The following is a 21,934-nucleotide window of genomic DNA, read 5'->3' as shown; positions in this document are numbered from 1 at the left end:
GGCAGTGCCCGGCCGTGCGGGGCGCCGCCGCTCTTCCTCGGGGAGGCGGCGGTGCGGGGCCCGGCCCGCCTAGGGGCGGCCTGGCCGGGCGGCAGCGGGGGAAGAAAGCCGAGCTCCCTCGTCCCGTGCCGGCTGGCAGCGGGGCTTCGTCTCGGGCCCGGCAACTTGCGGGAGCTGCTGCGGGCGGGACGCCACCCTTGCCGGCAGAAGCAAGGCGTGAAAACGGGTGCGGCGGACGGCCCGGCCGGGGCGGGTGCGGGGGCTGGGTGCTGCCCCGCGGCGGTGTCGCCGGTGACAGGTGTGACTCTCCCTCCGACGCCGGCCCGATAATGGGCGTGTGACCGGGGCCGGGCGGCACCGCCTGGCGCCGGGCGAACCCTGTGCCCACGAAAATGTCCCGCCGGGGGCTGCGCCGCGGGACCCGGGCGGCGGAGGCGACGCGCGTCCGGGCAGCTCTCGGTGTCGGAGGGGCGGGGAGGGTGAGCGGGGGCAGGGGAGCGGCGCGCCGCAGGGCTGCGGGAAGCGGGCTGCACTGGTCGGGGCCCCCCGAGAACGCAGGGATGACACCGCTATAAAAGGCAACGCGCCTCCGGCCGCGCTCCGCCGGTGTCGTGCTGCTGGGTGGCGACCGAGGGCAGGAGTGGGAGAGGGCAGCGTTCACAGAGGGTGCTTATAGCGGGAAGGAGAAGAAAAAGACAAAAAACCCAAGTCCACGTTAAGGGCGTCCGAGGCGGGGCAGCAGCGGAGGCCGGGCGGCAGCGGCTCTCGGGCGCTACCGGGCTGGGAAGCCAGACTCGGTGCGGAGGCTCGGGAGGGGCGGGGGGGGGGGGGGCTGTTGACAGGCTGCCGGGATAAAAAAAATGGAGGCCGCCTTCTCCTTCGGGGTTTACTCTTGGCACGCAACCGGGCGGGAAGGGCGACTGTCCCCTCCAGCGAGACGTTGTCCTTCGGGGAATGGCGGCGGGGACGGAGGGCAGGGCTGCCCGGGCCGCATGAACCGCCGGCGGCGGGGACGGAGCCCTGCCGACATCCTGGGCGGCGGCGGCGAAGCCTCCCTCCGGTGCCGGCTGCCCTCCCCCGAGCGCCGGCAGCTCCTCCCATCCCTCCCTCCTTCCCTCCGCTCTGCCGGCGGCTCCGCGCCCCCCGGGAGCCCCCGGGCGGGGCAGCAAGGCAGGGCACTTGCTCCGTTTGGATGCCTAAAAAGTAGCGTCGAGCACGGAAAATGCAGACTCACCACTGGACAGATGAGGGGGATTGCCGATTTCGTGTGTAGAAAATACTAACGATGGCAATAGTAATAATAATAAAAGCTGTGTTAATTGGGTTTTTAAGGAAAGTCCGTGAGGGAAGTGGGAAACGGCGTAACCAGTGCTGTTTGCGGTTGGTGCTTGCAGCTGAATGTGTTTGATTTAATGAGGATGAAGGAGGAGGTGTGATTTACAGCAGGCATCCTTGAAGCAGGGTTCAGAGCTGCGTTTGTTTGAGCAGACTGTCCAAACAAGGGACTGCTACCCCTCTGAAGGGCCTGATGTTACCTCGGCAACCTGTTTCACATGACAGCAATGAGTGTGAAACTCCTTGTCGAGTCAAGATGCTGGCCTTGGTGGGTTTTATCGTGGAAGAAGGACTGAGCTTTGTCATTCTCAGGAAAATATCGCACTGAAAGCAAAATGATGGATTACAACAGTAGGCTTACGGTCTGTCTAGTGTAGTTACAAATGGGTACATGTGTAGTAACCTTGCTGTTCTGGAAGACCCTGCCAGCTGTATTAATAGTCAACTTCCACTTTTATGTGTGGGTAGAGGGATGACACAGAGTTGATAAGCTTGTAAGTGGTGCAGGGATGACTTCTGATACCAATAACTTCTGATAACAGGGAAGTTGCAGTCAGCTTAGTCTTGCAGTAACTGAAAATCTTAAAGCAGTAGAAGGACGTGTCAAATGCTTATCAAAAAACTCTTAGAGCATATTTAACAACTGACATTCTCATTTCCTATTTGCATGTGGAGGTTATCTGCTTCAGCCTGGGCTGTGACATATGCTGGAAAATGTTCTGGCATCTCTCGTGGGTGCTTGGTATTGGGAATGTCTCTTCGAACTCTGCCTCTGTACATGATCCACTCTTTTATAAGGAGAGGATCTATTAAGAGATGTCTGGTGCTTCCCTTTGTTTGAACAGGAGGCACACTTTTTTTTTTTTTTTCAGTGAAACGCAATGGACACAGAGATCAATGAACAAGAAAAAAAACTTTGGTGTATGTGGGAGCAGACAAAATATTTTTCTCTTTACGGTATTTACAATGACAAATGCTTCCTTTTTACTGTTGCTTGCAGAGAATGTCAGCAAAGCTGTATCTGTTACTTAAAAGAGAAAATGAGTAAAAATGTTACAATGTTTTCCAAGAGAAAAAAAAAATCAAAAAACCCCCAACAAATTGCAAACAAAAACCAAAACAACAAACCAACAACAAAAAAATGCCTGAACGATCAGTTCTAATCTTAGGTTAAATTGGTCAGTTGTGTTTCCAGTGGGGTTATTTGCTTTCCTCCTGTCCTTTTGTAAGACTAAGCCTGAAGTAGAATTAAAATAGCCTAAAGAATGGGATTTCATTATTTGGAAGATGTTTTGTTAGGGTATTGAACAGCAGCTGGTTCATATCACTTGAAATGTGTACGTTTCTATTTTTCACTTTGGTTATGTAAATGTAAACTCTGAGTTGTGGTGGAAATAAGTTGCAATTGAAATGTGAAGAAAGCATCTGAGCTGAAGTGAGGTAGTAGTATGAAAACATTAAGATTGTGTGTCTTGAATTTCAATGAGGAATCCCTTTATTGGAATTGGAAGAAATTGAGGCAGCTTGCTTTCTGTTATCCATTTGGTATCTAAATCTCATTATTTGAAGTTGAAAAGACAAGAACACCTTGTTAGACCTGTCACCTTCTTTGTGGCAGGATTAAGAGTAAAACTGTTAAGAAGCAGAGTTGAGTGCCAAGTAAAGTGATTACATTTTGACAGAGAAAATAAAGTGGTAGTAGGAAGTGCCTTTCTGTCCTATATGTAAATTGAAGATCGGAGATGACTGTCTAAACTGACAGAAGGGATATATTTTGAGCTGAAGATGTATAGACAAGCATCCCTTTTTTCTTACTAAAGTGCACCGGTGTGACTTGAAAGGACTAATAAAATCTCTTAGAATTACGGAAAGACTGTTACTGCATGAAAACCCAGCGGCACGGAGTGTAAGTGGCTTGGCGGAGGGGTGTTAATACATATGTTAAGTACACAAGTTCTATTCTGTATGACAAGGTATTAAGATGAAACTTTTTAAAATGTATTCTAAGTTTCAACTTTAAATCCTATGTAGTAGGAAGGGCTGAAAATGGCTAATAAGAGCCTAGTTGAATTTGAGGGACTGCCATCAGGCTTGGAGGGCAGTAACCATACAGAGGTTTTGTTTGGTTGTTCTTTTGTTGTTTTTGTTGCTTATATCTTTGTAACTTTGGGTCCTCAATACTTTGAGAAAGGGACTGTCAGCTGACATCTTTAGCATGCAAGAATGAAGGCTGTCTGTTAGGTTTAAAACATACTGTTCAAACAGTGTCCTCCAAACCAAAAAAATTTCACTAGATGAATTTAATAAATTTTGGTTTTGAGCATAAAGAGCAAAACTTTTTTCATATAACTAAAAGAGATATTGATCATACATTTTGTAATTAAACTTTCTGGGATGATGGAGAAATCTGTGAATACCAAAGGATGCAGAGAAAGAGGCTTGTAAGTACTTCAGTGAACTCCTGGCTAGACAGTATAGCAAGTGCCTTTATAAATGACTCTGAAAAGTCTTAGTGGGAAAAAAAGTTATCAACTGATAACTCTTCACAGTTTATGATGAGAGTGGATGTAGTTATTTCCTGTAAGATACATTTAATGAGAGTGGCTTCTGCAAACTGTGCAGTAGCTGCATTCATGCATGGACAAACCGTACAGTTTTCAAAGCCATTGAGGAGATTTGCGTTGTCACCACCTGTTTATAAGAACACTTGCTACATTTCCAGAAGTAGCAGAATTTACATACTGAGCAAGGGGCAGGGACCTTTTGGAGAGAAATAATTGTTTGAAAAAACAAAGGAAAAGCAAGAGACCCTGGAAGTCTTGTCATTAGGGTGAGTAATTACCCAAGCTCTGCCAGGTCAAATCAAAATATAACTGTTAATTATACTTCATCACTTGATTGGGGGTGGGGGGAAGGTGGAGGATTTTTCCATCTAAAAACAAATCTATGCCAAGTGGCAGCAGTCCTTTCTTAAGAGGAGGAGTAAGTCGGTAAGGTGAATGTGGATCTGGGGAAGAGGGTGTCCTGAGGTCAAGTCAGAGGACAGGCTGGTAGCCAGAATGGCTTTGAATAGCACCTGGTTCTAACATTGTACACATACTCTTTCCTGCTTACATATGTGCTTTTAAATATAGGTTTAATGATATGAGATTTTAAAACTTTTTGAGATATGTGTAGGTGCCAAAATGTCTTAGTGAGTATTTTGGGAAAGTGAAATGTTGAAATGTATTGTAGTTGAAGACTTCTGCAGTATTAGTGACTTGAGATGTGGATCAGTCTGCGTTCAACCAATTCAGCCTATAGCAGCCTAGGCTGATAATTGCTTGAGTAGCTGAGACCATATAGGAAGTATTAATGAGTATCATGAAAACATGATTTTTTTTTTTCCCTCTTAAATAATGATCATGTGGTTTGCTTAATTTTCATGAACAACACTGAACAAATAATACTGTAAAGATAAACACCAAAAGTTACATTCAGAAATTTGCTATTTCAAAAGTTTACAGAGAGGACCTATATTTTACTTCTTCCCGATCATATTGTTTTATATACTGTTGCCTTGCTTGCTTGCATTAGTGTCCTGTGTGATAGTGACCTGGAAAGTTGACTGCCTGTAGTAGACAACATTAAAAATACTACCGTAGTAGAGAAAGTCTCCTAGGAAGAGGGGAAGAAAAGAGAGAAAGATGGCAAATGTTACATGGAAAAGAAAAAAACAAGTGTACTATTAAAAGGCAGCCTTTTTTTTTCGTGGATCCTACTATTAAAAAACACACCAGCTTTTAGATCATGGGCAAAATAGTTTTCATATTAGGCATCAAACATGAAAAACAAGTCAAATTTTCAGCTTAAATCCATGGAGCACAACCCACAGTATATAAGGTTAAGATATTGACTTTCTAAGAAGGTTCATTCATCTCCTGCTGATTTGTAGTAGCTAACTTCCAGAGAACATAATCAGAGCTGTGGCTGTATGGCTTACTTATAGTGGCAGTTGGAGTAGCCACAGAGTAGTGGCAAATGTCTAACAAAAATAATCGAACAGTGAAGGCAAAAATGAAATGTTGGCAGGTGGTAATGGTGGTACCCAGTACCCACATGATATTTCCATGCTGTCCTCTGCAAGTACTAATTCTTGGGCCCATGGCTGTCAGGAGTTGAGGTGTGTTTGGGGGGTTTTAAGAAGTGGTGAGCATGCAGAGAATGTGAAATATGAAACAAATTGACCATTCTTTCATGTAGCTTAGAGTGGCACCAGCAAAAAACGCAACAAAAAAAGTAAGGTGGTGTGCTGGCTTTTCAGGAATCTGTTACTTCGTCCTTGGAGTTGCTTTAGTCAGTGACAAGGTTGCAAAAATGTTGCTGTCATTAGTATTGGTTGACCTGGGCTGCAAAAGAAGCAAGTCCTCTTGTGAAGTTCTGAATCCAGCTCCAGCAATATCCATGTTAATAAGATGGTTAAAGTGTATATATCTGGGGGGCAATGATGTTTTGAAAAACACCATTGATAAATGTCATGACTTGATAGTTGCTGATATGCAGTATGCAGAACAAAACTACAGAAACAATGAAGTTACAGTGGAGAAGTTACTCTGGGAATAGCGTTGTTGGATTGATGTTTCCTAGAACAGTGAAGACGAGGACAGAGGGCTGCAGTGTGAAATGCAGCAGTTTTTGTGCAACTCAGCTTAGTGTGGAACAACCAGACCTCTCTGGGGATGGTGAAGGATGGACCAAGTTAGAGGTTAGGGTGTGTTTGAAAAGAGATGGAGGCAGAAGTCATGAATATTTATAAGAGGGACAGAGAATTGCTTGTAGCATCTGCAATAGCTGACAGTTGATAAACTAAATGCACATTTGGAGTGGAAGGTAAATGGGAGTTAGAGAGAAGCCAGGCCCATTCTTGAGAGGAGTACGTTTGAGCTGGCGTGAAGTGCTGATGTGCTCAGAAAGGAGCTGACAGAGGTAGGAGGAGACTTGGTGTAGCTGAGGCTTTAATTGTGGAGCCTGGTCACTTCGTAGACAAGGTGGGTAGTAAATATTGCTTAAATAAGTGGTTTCTCTCCATTTAAATGTGTCCCACAGCTACGTGGTGGAAACAGGTATGAAATTTCAACCTGAAATGTCATGTGACTTCCAAAAGCTTTGCCTTATAAAATGACCATCTAGGTTAAAAAAAAAAAAAAAAAATCTGAATGAAGACTGGAAAAACTTTCCCTACCCCAATATAAAGAGAAAATATTGATGTTGCTCTATTCTTTTTCAATTACAAATTTAAAAAATAGTGTCAACAAATGGGCCTGTTTAGATGCAGACCATTTAGTCAGTTTATTAATAAGGTGAAACTGCGCTGTCATTTTGGTCTGCAGCTTCAAGAAGGAGGTGAAATCACTGGAATAGCTGTTTGTGGTCAGCGAAAGTGTTAAAATAGGAAAGACATATTGAAACTTTGGAAATGAACTGGTGGTTGAGGGTTATTCTTCTGAATGTGGGTGATGATTTTAATGAGAACAAAGGAAACTAGTTTTTCTGCTTGATGTTCTTGAGAACCAAGTCTAATATTAAAAAAAAAGGCTAATGGTTAAAATAAAGAACAATATTGAAGGTAATAGCAGGCTATTTTAAATCTAATGACTGAAATGGTTTCATGTACTTGGTTGTTCTCCTAAAGAAATTTGCTTGACTTGTATCTTTGTTTGACTTACCATTTTTCTTGGTGCAGCGAAATCAAAAAGTAGACTACTGGTGAAGTAATGCTGATGATCTGCAAAGCTGAGTCATATTCCTTCAGGAAGGATACTGCTGTTTTGAGAAAACAGATCACTTACCCAGTAGTGAGGAGGAGGAATTGAAATGACAAGGAACAACTCAACTGCTTTTAGCAGTAGACACTACAGTACATTAAAACATCTGATTTTCAGCCTCTAGAGTAGTTTGTTACATTGATATACAAAGAGGAGGGTCACAAATGAGTTGTGTCCACAAAACTTCACCAAACTGCCTGAGCAGCAAGACTGCTTTAAAGATACAAAGGCCTTTCCAGAGGCTTCTCTGCCAAATAACTGCTCTAACTCATCTGAAATTGGATCTTTTGATCTCAGCATCTTGTGGTTGCATGGAGGAGGAGGAATGTCATTGTGTATTTGTTTAAAAAACAGGGTTGTTTCCCGAGGTTGTTGAGTGGAGTCTTCTCAAATCGTTTAGTCAAATTTGTTTCATCTTCTATGTCACTGTTACTGCCATGCATAAGTAGCAATAGCACTGGTTAAAAAAAAAAACCACAGTAAATATGTAACAGGTTTTCATAGTGAGCAGTGCTGAACTGTGCATCTGGCTGGTACTTTGAATGTGATGTTTTGTAGCCTGGACCTTACTTAAGAACTGCAATCAGTATTGCTGTTTTGTAATTATGCTGTGTGTTGTTGTGTGTGTTTGGTGTTTTTTTTTTTTTCTTTCACCCTTAAGAGAAAAAAAGGAACATTTTCAGGGAGATGAAAAAATTCCATAAGTTTTTTGTCTCTTAGGGCCTAAGATGATAAGGAAGCAAGATGTGAATCATAGAAAGAAAAGCATAGGCTTCCAGCACTCAAAATATGGCAGCAGTTTGCTTTGTTTGGTATGTTTTATAGTATTTCAACAGGTAGCTCAGATAATTCCTACAAATCTGTGCAAGGGTCAGTTTAATGTTACTGATTTGGATTACAGAATTAGAACATAAGGCTGAGATTCAGGGAGGTTTGTTTTACCAGTATGCATGGGGATATACATTTGCATGTATTAGTGTCAAACTAAATATTCCATGTAGCTTAGAAAACTGAGTTTGCATGATGAATCTTTTCAACAAAAAGTTGAAGAAAGTATTCTGGGTGGCAGGCGCTGAATGGGGCTATTGTGAGTAATCCCAGTGTGTTCTAGTTGTCTGTGAAACTACCCAGAGCTCAATTACTCATGTTTCCTTGTAGGCTTAGTGCATATATGAGCAGTAGTAGTTATTCGTGAGGTGTGTGCAGACTGTAAACAACCAGTAGTGATTTTTGCGGTTAGCTTCATACATAACTGTTTTGCAATTAGAGGCTGAGGGTCTAGGATCATAGCGAAGTGAGATTTCCTAAGTGCTAAAAATAATCAGGGAAATATACTGCAGCCAATAGGGCTCACAAGGACATGTTAAATACCTGCTTGTTTTTATCTAGTCAGTACCTCACTTCTTGCATAAAACAGTGAATTAAAATCCAAAACCTTTAGATTTTATACCGAATTCCTGCCTTTTTATGCATCAGTGAAACTTGCTGCCTTATGAGATACTTTGTCAAGGCATTTGGTCAAAGGCTTTTCATTAAGCTTTGTGATGGTCACGTAGCTGGTAAATAACTTTGAGGCTGTCAAGCAATGAGAAATGTTATTGCTGAGGTTTCTTGCAAAAAGAAAAATCTTGAATGTTGAAGTCTTGAGGATTGCTTGTTTTCAGAGCCCAAGCAGATGTTAAATATTGGGATGAAATGAGGTGACACTTCTGAAGACTTGGCCCAGATAATAAAGGGAAGATGCATCAAGAACAGCAGGAGAATGCATCAAGAACATTCCAAGAAGTGAGTTAGAATGAATGGAGTGTTTAAATACTAAATATTACTTGGCTAACCCCTTGCGTTACACAATGGACTTTGCTGCACCCATTGCGTAGAGTTGACTGTATGTTATTGGATATAATTTTCTACAAGCGTTAAAGTAGTTAGTCCTTCATTTTCTAAATGTTTATCATGCTCTAACTTTTGGATGTGTTGGGTTATGCAGCGTTGAGTGCACAGATGATAACATTTTCCAAGATCATAAAAATACTGCACCTGCTTCTAAAAAATTTAGGCTGAGATTGAAATGTCTTGGCCTTTTGTAATTCTGGAATTAGATATCAAATCAAGGTGAATTGAAATATGAGTTGACTGCATTGTCCTGTTCTACACAAAAGCTGATAGTATATAGTGTGGTTAAGATCACACTTGAGAAGTTACTAAACCCATCTTTTAAGGCCTCTTTTTGTCTGTTACTATAGAGAAAATAGAATATGATTTTTCTGCAAAAGAAACTGGACAGGCAAGTTTGGAGTTTTTTAAAATTTTTAAATAAATTTTTAAATGCAGTTTTAAATAAAGCTTTTATCTCTGTATTCATTTATTTATTTGCTTTATTGATGTTATTTAGCAAGTCCATTTTGGTTGCGTATTGCTCTTCAGGTTGGTCCTAAAAGAATGGAAATGGGACAGTTACAGCAGTAGCTTATGCTCTTGCTTTGCACCCCATAAACTCACGCTTTATGTGCCTCAAGTGCTTGTTTTCTGCAGTTAAAGAAAGTTGTTAGACTTGAACTTGCCATGGCTTGTGAAGTTCAAAGAGGACATCAGTGCTGTGCATTGCTCAACTGATGGGACTGTGCGAGCCAGGCTTCTGTAAGGACAACAAAGGCAAGCCAACTAAAATTTATTAGGACAGTGGCACCTTTTCAGATGGAAAGATGAGGTCAGCCATAATGGCTTATTTAATATAAAACATTAACAAGACAATCAACAAGTTACAATATAAGTAAATAAAAATTTAAAAAAAACCCCAGCTTCTCCAAATGTAGTGGAAAGCTGTCTTTGGAAGGAAAACAAGGATGCTCAGTTTGACTGAATTTCTTGCCTCAGTGGTTGAGCAAAGTTACAAACCTGGACATCATTTCTGTTCCCATTATGGGAAAATTCGACTGTTTGTCTATTTAATTATCAAGGCAGCAGAACCAAGGCAAGCCTGCTTATAAGAAAGTGATAAAATATGGTTTGGCTTTTGGCAATCCTTGCAGAGGATAGCCGTGACATGCTGTTACCCGTCAGTGCAGAAAGAGCAATATCTTTTGTAATACAATGCAAGGACTGGAGTCAAATTTGCCTATCCTTAACTCAGAACAAGGGTACAACTCAGCTAACAATAACCACTTGGCATGTGTGTTAGCTTTTTTTTTTTAAGCCTGGAATCAGATGCATCCTTCCCTAGCCAAAGGGAAACATTTGAGAAGCTGTGACGCATTTACACAGATGAAGGAAGGAAATGTCCAAAAGAGTCAAAAGCTAAAAGTAGATCAGTTTGCTGAGTTGAACTCTGGGTGGGAATTGAAGAACTAAATATAAATCTAAGTTTCAACCTTTGTGTGGCTGAACTTTATAGTGGATAACTTCAGGTGAAAACTTGTGTCAAGCCTTGTGAGGTGGCTTTCTGGTGCCTTAAATAGCACTGAGAAGTCTGACCACTTATTGATGACTATCGTTATAGCACAGTTTAACTCCATGACAAAGTGGACTGTGGGTTTTTGTTGGTTTGTTTTTAAGAGCTTCTCTATGGAAATGGTATCTTCTAACGCTACTGCACAGAAGTTTTAACCAGAAGCTATTAGGACCAGTATGTATGAGGTTAAAAAAAAGAGTGGGGTTTTTTTTTCCCACCTTCTTCAAGAAGCAGTAAGTTTACCTCTGTCTGACCTGTACATAAAAAGCAGTGATAACCTGAATATTTAAGAAGTGCTATTTGGTTTTCCAAAAACGTTTGCCTTCTGCCCTGACACAAAGCCCAGTTTGGAAGCTATCGGCTTCCTTTATGGCAAAGAAAAAATAAGCTTGTTGGAGTGTTTAAAATTTGTGTAATGGAAGAGAATATTGGAAAAGCTTTATATATGAGAGTGTTCCTAGATTACTGTCCTTAGATAATGATGATACTGCCGTGAAAATGAAGATAAGCAAGTTTTCTCTTCCTTTCCCTGGAGCAACGGTATACATTTTTGGGGGAACTGGGGGCAACCCACACAATAGTGCTACCTAAAACATGGACTTTTTCCATCTGATGAAGCAGGGCCAGTGCAAGTGAATCCTTGTGGCTTAGTGTTTGCCAGCTTCCAGTGAAGAGCTGTTATGTCATGATGCGATACCTAATTCTAAGCTTTGCAATGGAGAGGTGAAATACATAGTTAGTGCTTTGACTTTGTCAGAAAAACAAATGTTACTATTAAAGTAGATGTATTTACAAATATAATAAATGTAATAGGAAATGATGGATAAAAATGGTAGCATTGATTAGATCAATGTCAAGCAGTAACTATCTTCCCCTCCACCCCACAAGATGGGAGGGTTGGTTTTTTATATTTGATACCTTCCCTTTTCTTACTATGTTGTCTGCTGTAGAATGTTTGCTTGGCAGATGTATAAATAGTTGTGCTCTTGTTTGCTCTTTGTTTGGTTTCCCAGAGGAGCCTGAGAATGTTTTTGCAAGGTTGTTTTGAGCAGATTTGGTGTCTTTGATTACTAGAATAGTATTTGTTCCAAGCAGCAATTTATCTGTTAAAGCGATGAACAGTTTGTAGCAAAATGACCTGACTACCTACAATCACAGGTATATATCAATGTTTAAATTTAAACTTTGTATTTATGGACTGTATTGTTATATAGCAAAGCATGAGAACTACTGGTTTTAAAATCTAATTTTTCTAGAATATGCTTTTGAAGTGGATTTGTCCATGTTGCTGTCCCCACTGTGTTAACCCACTGTTAGAAAGTTAAAGCTCTAAAAACCTTTTGAAAGACCAGTTGGTTAGCTGGGCAGCTACTTAATCTGCGATGTTTCTACTTGTAGGCAGGTTCATGATGTAGAATCTGAGCAGGACGTGACTTGCAGTTCACGTCTGCTGAGGCAACAAGAGTGGGTTCAAAGAGCAAGAAGGTGCTGCTCTCCATAATGCTGTGGGTGGCCTCTAGGCAGTGAAAAGGGGGTGGCAGAGCCCTGCATTTGGGTGTGGGAAGGTAAGGATGGACCTATGTTTATACTAAGGCAGAGCACTTAATGGGCAGCCTTTAAGTAGTCTGGGCTGCCTGAGCTCAGTTCTCTGCTGTGCATTTGCTGCAGCTTTTTTGTGTGTTGATTTAGGAGAGAAAAAGAGGAAGATTTTTTTTGTGGTCAAGAGGAGCCAACATAGCACCCTAGGCTTTCATTTGTTTCTCTGTGGAGTGTTTTAGTACTCGGGGTAGAAATCTCACTTTCACTTGCCTCCTTTGCTAATACTTTGCCTGGCTCCTGTTCTAGCTACAAGGCTTCAGAAGTGGGGTACAAAACTGGCTGGTTTGGGTTCTTCTCCTAGTTTAATGAGACTTGCCTAACCACAGGAGAGATGAGTGTTAGAGAAGGGCTAGCTATCTTTTTCCAGAGTGGCTTTTTACTGTCTTAATTGTTGTCCTCACTTGCATGATCCCTTCTTTTGTTCCTTTTCCTCAGTAAATAAGGCCGAGGTCCAACAGACAATAAGCTCAGTTACTAGGCATCAGTGTTCATCTCCACAGGAGGTCCATTATGTGTACAGAGATAAGTAGGGGGTCCTATGGAAAAGCACTGCCTAGTTTGAGTGTTACAGCATGTGTGCTACACTGACAAATAAAGGTTGCACAGGCAGCCTTAATGCTGTGTTACCTAGTTTTTGAGTGCTTTTTGTGGCAGCTTCAATCAAGTCTGGTGCTAGCTCAATTAAGTAATTGTTTAGCGTTTATGTAAAGTTTTCATTAAATGCCTTAGTGGATGACGGTAGATGACTTTGGTTTTACCAGGCTGCACTAGATTACAGTGTTACAACAGAGTTATTTTGGGAGTAGAATGCATTAATTCACTATATAATATTAAGGAAGATGGACGTGTAAGCTTCTTTTTTATATAGTCATATGGAGAAAAGCATCTCTTCATGCACAAATTTAGTACTTTACTTGGAGACTTTTTTTTTTCTTGGGCAAACAACCCACGTACACTCTACTGTTAAATTTCTTAGGGTTTGATTTGTGTCACTTTAACATGGTGTTAGTTCTGCCATGTTATTATAGTAAAAACTACATGAAGTGAGATGTAAAGATTGTCAAATATCAAGGAGGAAAAAGGAACCAAATGCTAAATTATCCTTTCATAAGCTTATATATAATTAAGAACTAAAACATAAAGTGTTTTCAGGTAGGGAAGCTTTCCACAGCATGATAGGCTAGGTTTCTTGTGTAGACCCCCTCTGGAAGAATAGATGACACTGAAGGACTTAATTGGAAGCACATATTGATAAGTGACCTAAGTTACTGCACTTTTTTTTTTTTTTCCCAGCTGTGTGGACTGTATTAAACACAGAAGTGGTAAAACTGCTGTTTTAATAAGATACTTACTAAACTGAGCTGTCATGTAACCTCTGAGGAAGGACCTAAATGGAAATGAAGGGATGCCTCTCCTCAGGATAGGAAAGAATTATGTTTCTGTGTAAAAGCCACGTTCCTCCTCTTTTGTGGAATAGGAATTGTTTGAATATGTGAAATAACTGTTTGCATAGTAAGCTAAAACTCTAGATGCAATGAAATGGATTCCTTATTGAAAGGTGACTGGGAAGATAGCTAATTATCAGGACAAAATAACCACGTATCTTCATAGTGGAGTCGTATGTCAAAGACGACAAAAGTGGAAATGTTAGAGTTATATTTAAAACCTCAATATTAAACAGTTTCCAAGTCCTCTTCTTGAGATTGGGTCTCTTAGCTTTTGAACAGCACATAGCATAGGAGCAGTATTACCATCCACATTAAAAGCAAGAATGAATTAATTCTGTTTAATTGATGCATTTCTCATCTGAACATCCTTTCCTTTTGAAGAAAATTTGAGAATAAGATCAGGATCCAAGGCAAATTTTGTGTTTCTGTTGTGCTGTTGATATCATGGGGAAAGGGATGGAGACGTGAGCAAAACAGTTGTTCGCGCTGGGGACCAGTCAAACAATTTCTAATTAGTGAGGCCGGACTTCTGTGTGAATTGTTGAGCGTGTGGTAGTTGAAGTAGAGCTCTGGAGAATAAGCTCTGCTGTCCTTATCTTGGTTCTGCCCAAATATATTGAAGTTTGGCATTGATGTGAGATGTAGTCTTCAAGAAGAGATCAATACTTGGCCTAGGGGCAGGCAGGAGCATAACTATTAATAAAATGGTGAAGAATGGAAGATAAAATCAAGGAAGGAGGAGATAACTGAGAGTGAGGGTCAGTTTGCTTCTAGAAATACCGAAAATTGCCACACTACCTACCTGCTACAAAAGCTGCTGTCTCTTTTGTGGTTGAGGTCTTATGCTGAAACAGAACTAACAGTTCTACTGATGTACACAGGCAGATTAATTGATGCAAGGGAGCTTGAATTTTCACAGGCCATTTGACAGAAAATGTACTGGTGCCCTGAAGCAACTGCTGACTTCAAGGCCTAAAGAAAAATTTTCTTGTTTTAAAGCAGATCATGAGTAGGACGAGCCTGGGCAGAAGAATGGGAAGGAGATAATGGCTATCTGATGCAGAAGACTTGGGATTGCCAGTGTGGTGAGGTCAGGGAGAGAACTGACCCTTGAAAGGAACAGGGAGATGGGTTGCCTTTTATTTACTACCATGCTGCTCAGATATTTGCTTTACAGGGATAATGTGCTCAAATCAGAGAGACAAGCTGTTAATAGGCCCTGTCCTAGATAGGCTTAATGTTTCTTTATTCCCTGAAGAGAAGAGCAAGGAACAGGGAAGAAAGTTGCATAGAATTCCTTAATTTTGTATTGCAAAGTAGAATCTTGATGACGTAACTAAAGAAAAAGTTACTGTTAACCTGTTTTTACCTTAAAATTACCTTTTTCCATACCACTCTTCCTCAAATTCCTGCCAATTGCAGTAGAAATGTATTACTTGGGTTTCTGTGGAAAGGGCAGCTCAGTTGTTGAGAGGAGGTCACTGATGCAGTCTTAGCTCCACCAGGACCCCAGCACATGAACAGGTTTGTGGTTAGTCACCTTGCTCTAGCCTCTGGGCTGGCAGGAGTACTGCCTGATCCTCAGAGCTTTGTTGAACCTCATCTCTGGGTAATCATCATGTTGTGTTCAGATGAGATTACTAATCACATCTTTTAATTAGAGAAATGTCATAGCTGTAGGAAAATAAAGCAATTTAGACATGTTGATGGTTATTTTGCTGAGTCTCCTCTGCTTAAGGAGGCTGATCAAAACCTCCTGCATTGGCAAATGTATGCTCTCAAACAAAAAGAAAGCATGACTAATTTCAGACTGATTTCTTCCCAGGGACTTTTTCTTCTTTCTGGTCAAAAGTTGTTCTTGGTAAAACAGTGAGAGATGTGAAGCATAAATTGCCTTTTATTGAACCTATAAAGAGGCAGCTAAATCACCCCTATTTTGATTGTGAAGTATGTTGAAGGAAAAGCTGATATGGTTAATGCAGCTTTCCAAAAAGGGCAGTTCATATAGCTGAAAAAAATGAAGCGGAGTTAGGGGGAAAAAAAAATAAAGCTAACTTGAGTTTACTCCCTGGGCTAACAGTAGTTTCAAAATTAACGTATTCTGAGAGGTTGCTTTGACAGTAATCTTGGATCTAATCCTGCAGGATGCAATTAGAATTGTCATTCCATGTGATATTTAAAGTGCCTATAACTGGCTTCATTTTAGCACAGAAAGTAAGTATGGTTGAGCTATTTTTTTCAAATAATGTTTCCTTCAGTAGTTGCTATCTGTGCATTTTATCTAGTGTTAACAGCATTCAAGTGTCTAAAATTGAGAATATATTGCTGTAAGGAACCAGCAAACCACAACCCGTACGTTTTGTTCACTGCCTTTAATTTAAGTGTGGCATTACTATCAAGTGTCCTGCTTTTGTGGCTTATTTGGTCGGAGTTCTGAATTCATTGAAAGTATTTTGATCCATGTTTTAAAGATAAAAATCAGTACTGTGACATTTCAAGCTGGTGGAAAAAATTGTCAGTTAGCCAAATGTATGAAATTGCTAATTGGCTGATAGATTGAAAAATGATCCTTAATTAAAAGCATAAGTTTTAGAAAGATAGCTATGCATTAATGAGGTAATTTTATGTTTTCCGTTAAAATCGGCCTTGCCAAAGGGAGGCTTTGTGACGGCGTCCTGTAAAGGTAGGAGTGGAAAAAATTGTTAGTGGAATGGAAGGACAGGTAGAAAGAGACTTGTGTTTATGTACAGTTGAAAAAACTAGACTTAAAAATAGTGTAACAGAAGAGCCATACTGATATGAAGGAACAAAATATCAGGGTAGTAATTTATAGCAAATGTAATTCACAGTTCTAAACAGGAGCACAGCAGTCCTTAAGAGCCTAGCTTAGATATAAAACGTGAAAATAATTACTGGTGCACTCCTTGTGCTGCCAGTGGTTCTCCCTGTGAACTTGTTCTGGTCTGACTTTCAAGTCGTAGCTGTTTCTAAGGCTAGAAATGGTTAGGCAAGTTTTGCTGAGGATTGTTGTCTGATAATGCTGTACTTGTTCTGGCTCTTTGGATATCTGTGGTTGTTTTCCTATTGCCCTACTTGTTAGAGCCGTTGGGAAAGTTTTTCCTGAAGCAGCGACTGTACGCTGGACTTTGCTGTGCTTAGTACAGGGAACCTGTGGTCTGACTGGCTCCTGTCTGTTGAAGAAAGTTGAATGCAGGCTGCACAACTTGAATGCCTGAGGAGAAAGAGGTCATACATGTGTTCTTTAAAACATTTTTAGGTACTACATCTCTGCCTCTCCGTTAAGCTTTCAGAGACATCTGAATATAGCCTCAATTAAATTCCTGTCCTTTAATGAAGGAAGTCCTTTGCTTAATGTGTAGCTGGTATACTTGGAACATTAGGGCATCAGTCAGGATCCAGAATTAATTGCCACTTGGGACTGATAGTGCCACGTGGGCACTGAAAAAGAACACTGTCTCTTTCAAAAGCCTTCTGAAATGGTCAGCTTTGAAAATGAGGCACATCCTTATTACGTTAAAGAAAGTACTGTGAGTATTGAATCTTGCTTCTCATTTTTTTTACCTTGTAACAACAAAAGCAAATAAATACTTTGTGTGCTGAAGATGGCACAAATTGGAAGAGGGGAGCCATGACTTCCTTACTTGCTGCTTTCTTTGTGTTCTCTCTCCCCTCCACCAGTTCTAAAATGTAGGAGGAAAAAGCCCAAAGTTGGCACAAAGGGAAGAGGGTATCTGGTTCCAAAACCAATGACTAAGGCGTCAGTCCATGGTAGAACAATATTGTTTTAACGTGGCTAAGGCCCTATTCTTTCCTTTGTATTGAATTCCTTCCTGTTTGAGAACATTGTCTTTAGAATACACTTATATCAGCTTGAATGGTAGGAACTTTGTGCTTATTGCTATAGTATCTTTATTAATTTGTTGGTACAGCTGTTTCAAGTAGGAAAAAAAAGTTAAGCAGGCATTGACTGTGGGATAGCAAGTCTATTTGTTAGCAGTGCTGTTAAAGTATACTAGATGCATGTGGCATTAAAAGAAGGCAGAACTAGGGAGGAGCTGAAGCTCAACTTGCCTTTGGGAGCTCAAAAGGGGAGGAAGATCAAGCAATCAAGCAAAACTATGCTAGATGATGTGGATCTATACATGTAGCTGTCAGTTAAATAGTCCAGATGAATCTCAAGTAAGTAACTGATGGGTGTCAAGGAACTTGGCATCAGCTGCCATGGCCTCTCACATTGTATCAGTTAATATACAACATTAGACTCCATTGCTCAGTTGAAGGAAACACCTAATTTTCAGTAATGCTTCAGCTAATGTCCAGGCATTTCTGTGACTTGAACTTCAAAAGTAAAATTTGAGGTAGCTACTCTACATGTTCTCTCTGACTAATTTCTGTGACTTATATTGGACTGGTTGTGGGCAAGCAGGGAAGGGAGAGTGCTGCATTTTTCAATAATCGTATAATTAAATTCATTGATGGTAGGCCAAGAATACTGATCACAAGGGCTGGTGCTGAATCAGAAGGAATACTTTAAATGGCGCTCTGTTGAACAGAGACATAATTGCCCTCTCTTTCCCCTTCTTGGTTTATTGGATGGCTGAATTGCTCATTTCATACGTGACTTTGAGTGTGACTGGAGCTGTGAATCAGTGTTTGTTGGAGTTCTGCATCTGGCCTATGTTCTGACTTCCCTTTTATGAGCTGGAGAGGCTGTCTCTGTTATTACTAACTATGTAGTGAAAATCCTCTTAAACTCTCCTTGTTATGCGTGGGTGAAAATGTTTGGCAAACACATGAATCAATAATTGCTTATTTGCCTCACTGCTACTTTTCAAAAGCTTCGGTGTCCTTTTCTGTGTTTGCACAGATAATCGATGCCTGTCCTCAAATGATAATTAACAGGGATAGATAACTTTGAGGCCTTCCTTTACAAAGTCATCCCGCAACTGCAGCTCTCTGAAACCGCTCTTGCTTATTGCATTTCTGACCTTTGTCAGCAGCAGCAAGGCTTGCATCAAAATAGCAATAGCTTATATGCAGTTAGGAAAAACTTGATGATTATTTCGGTTAAAGGTATTCACTGGTTTACCATGCTGCTGAAATGCTTGGAGCTCTGTGCATGACAAAAAGAATAAGTAAACTGAATGAAGGTTATTAAAAGGGAAATGAACACTTGTCTTACTATGAGGAAAAACACTCTATGTAACTTGACCTGGTAAGTTTTCATAAAGACGAGACTGACTTTTTAATGGCTTTGTCTAACATGTCCGTTTTCTTCTGCTGTTGCTGGTTGAAATTGAAAATTAAAATGAGAGAAAAGTACCTTCATGATTACAGTTTTCCCTTGGGAACTATTTCAATTGTGGCTTTTTCATAAGAGAGATTGTGGCTTCCTTTCTATTTCTGTGGCATGAAAATTCAGATTTGTGTAGTCTGTTTCTAAAGTTAAGAACATTCTAGATGCCAGTCTTGGAAGATACAAACAAGTTCCAGGTGCCTACAATTTGAGGAAGTCCCTAGCTGAATCAGATTGCCATTTTGATGTGACCTTTGCCAAAAATAACTGCAGTAGTACATGCACAGACTGTCTATGCAGTGTAGTAAGGAGAAGACAAAGCAATCTATTTCAATGTATAAGATTTGTTTGATTTTTTTTTTAGATTTCATTTCTGTAGTGGAAAGGCAAGCTTTCAAACTGTTTTACTTTGCTCTTCAGGTCAGTGGCATCTTACTCCACTGGAGCACTGCAAGATAGACTTGAGCTGTTCATACTCTTCCAAATCAGCAGGGCTCACTGTCACTGGGTGACTTTCTTCAGTCCAGTGCTTGGCTTTGTCATCCACTGAAAAACTACTTTTTGGTACCATAATTTACATTAGCTGGATGATAATACAATTAAAGCTTCAAGCTGCATTGTTCCATAGATCAGATGAACCATAGATGCAAACCCATACCTGCCCAAACCTTAAAGTATGTGCAGATTGTTTGGATCTCGGTGATATGATCTAATGGCAAGAAAGTTTCTTCAGTGGACAGAAAGTAGGGGAGAAAAAGATGACTCTACCCTGCATTCTGTAGGCCTGTAACGGCATATAGTCTTAGTATCTAGAGCCTTTTAATGGCTGTTTCCATTAGCAATTTAGTTCAGATCAAAGTGTGCTTTTGAAGTGCATCTCTTGATTGTCCCATTTTACAGTTCTCTTTCTTCTCTGTTGTTGAGTATCTCAGATGCACAAATAGGATTCCTTTCAGATGAAATTGAATTGGAAGACATGCTCTAGTTACAAATAGATTTTAGAATCATATAATCACTTCATTTGGAAAAGACCTTTAAGGTCATCAAGTCCAACTGTTATCCTAACACCGCCAAGTCCACCTCTAAACCGTGTCTCTGAGAGCCTCATCTATGCATCTGTTAAACATCTCCAGGGATGGTGACACAACCGCTTTCCTGGGCAGCCTGTTCCAATGCCTGACAACCCTTTCTGTGAAGAATTTTTTTCCTAATATCCAATCTAAAGCTCCTCTGCTGCAACTTGAGGCCATTTCCCTTTGTCCTATCACTTGCTACATGGACAAGAGACCAACACCCTCCATGCTACAACCTCCTTTCAGGTAGTTATAGAGGGCGATAAGATTTTAAGTGCACAGAATCAGACAACAGCTAGTCAAAAGTAAAACTTCCTGTAATGCTTCCTGCAAAACATGTAGTTTGGCCGTCGAGGCCTCTACACGAGGGTTTTGCTCTACTGACCCTCTTCTGTTGTGTTGTGTGACAAGCTAATGTAGACTCAGCCAAAGAGGGCCCGCAGGTAACTCCTGAAACTGAGCAGATGCTCAAATGAAGTAACAAAGACCTTGTAGAGACAGAGTTAATTTACTGTGTGAAAATAATGATCACTCTAAAGAAGTGGATCATCCTTCAGAGCAAGGGCAGGACTTGGAGAGCTGAAGGAAGGGAAGAGATGGCTGCTCAAGTTATACGCATGAGATGAGGGGCTTGGTGCTGCGCATGGCACAGCAGCTGTTGCAGTTTTGCTTTCTTCTGTGGCAAGGCACTTAAATTACCTGACAGCACCCCCAAATGCAGGTCCCAGTTTTGACTGGGACCTGTGATTCAACTATTGAAGAGCTCTGCACGTCTAAAAAGTACAAGTTGGTCACTAATGTTCTAGAGAGTGACAGACATTCAAGATTCCTCTCTACCTTATGTGACTGGATTGAGGATGTTTTCTTCCCCCACACATTCACTCCTAGTGAGGCGTGGTGTGGTTGAGATGTGAATGGGAAAATAACCATACACTTCCCACTCCTGTGTTTGTTGCAAATGGTGAGTTGTTTCTCTGTAGAGCTGCTCAAAGACAGGAAACAAATGCTGTAGGAAGAAGACTACCAGGAACAGGCATGTGAACTGGCTCTCAGATGCAGATATGCTGGAGAAATCCTTCTCATCCAAAAGCTGCTCCAAAATTATTTATTCAGAAATGAGTTGAGTAACTAAGTTGTCTTCAGTAATTGTGCACTGGCCATACCTTTTGAAAAACTGGAAATGTTATTGTAGAATTCATCATTAGTTGAACTATTTTTGCAACAGGATGGAGAAGTATAACACTGTCCAGTGGATAATGTTATCCTTTCACTGTGCGCCTTCTGATGGGCGTAAATTATTAGAATCACAGAATTACAGAATGTTAGGGATTGGAAGGAACCTCAAAAGATCACCTAGTCCAATCCCCCCGCTGGAGCAGGAACACCTAGATGAGGCTACACAGGAAGGCATCCAGGCGGGTTTTGAATGTCTCCCGAGAAGGAGACTCCACAGCCCCCGTAATACTTAGATAAATATTGGAGTTGAATGCTGCTAACAGGCCTAGCATCACTGTAAAACTTAGAGCTCACATAGCCTTGCTGTGATAGCTAGATTTGACTTTCTTGCCCCACCTGCCAGAATTTTCATCTCTGTACCAGAGTTATCTGAGAATATTTTCTGAAGTCTCAACTGCTTGGTTGCACATTGTTGTAGCTCAGTGTTACTGGCCTGTGGGTTTGAAAGGCTATGCTTTGGTAGAGGTGCCAGCACTCCCATTTGTCGTCTCTCTGAGTGATTTCTGGAACAGGAATGTGTCAGGATAACTCCAGAAGAGAAGTAATGTTGGGAGCTGTAGCTAGATTAAGTAATTCTGATTAAAAATCCTGGTGGAACCCCTGTACTTAATGAAGATGTGCTGAAGGGGTTTAGTGAAGGTCAGTGCTGGCAGTAAGGATTTGTTGAGATCCTG

At 41.0% G+C, this 21,934-nt stretch overlaps 1 protein-coding gene across 1 annotated transcript in view; it reads left to right on the top strand.

The window, feature by feature from the left end:
• The window catches only part of TRIO (trio Rho guanine nucleotide exchange factor), a 255,708-nt gene that overhangs the window by 803 nt on the left and 232,971 nt on the right, over positions 1-21,934 (top strand).

The sequence above is a fragment of the Caloenas nicobarica genome, chromosome 2 (assembly GCF_036013445.1).
Source record: "Caloenas nicobarica isolate bCalNic1 chromosome 2, bCalNic1.hap1, whole genome shotgun sequence".
Taxonomy (NCBI): Eukaryota; Metazoa; Chordata; class Aves; order Columbiformes; family Columbidae; genus Caloenas; species Caloenas nicobarica.
Note: the sequence above shows the minus strand (reverse complement) of the source record. Positions and strands in the feature narration are given on the sequence as shown.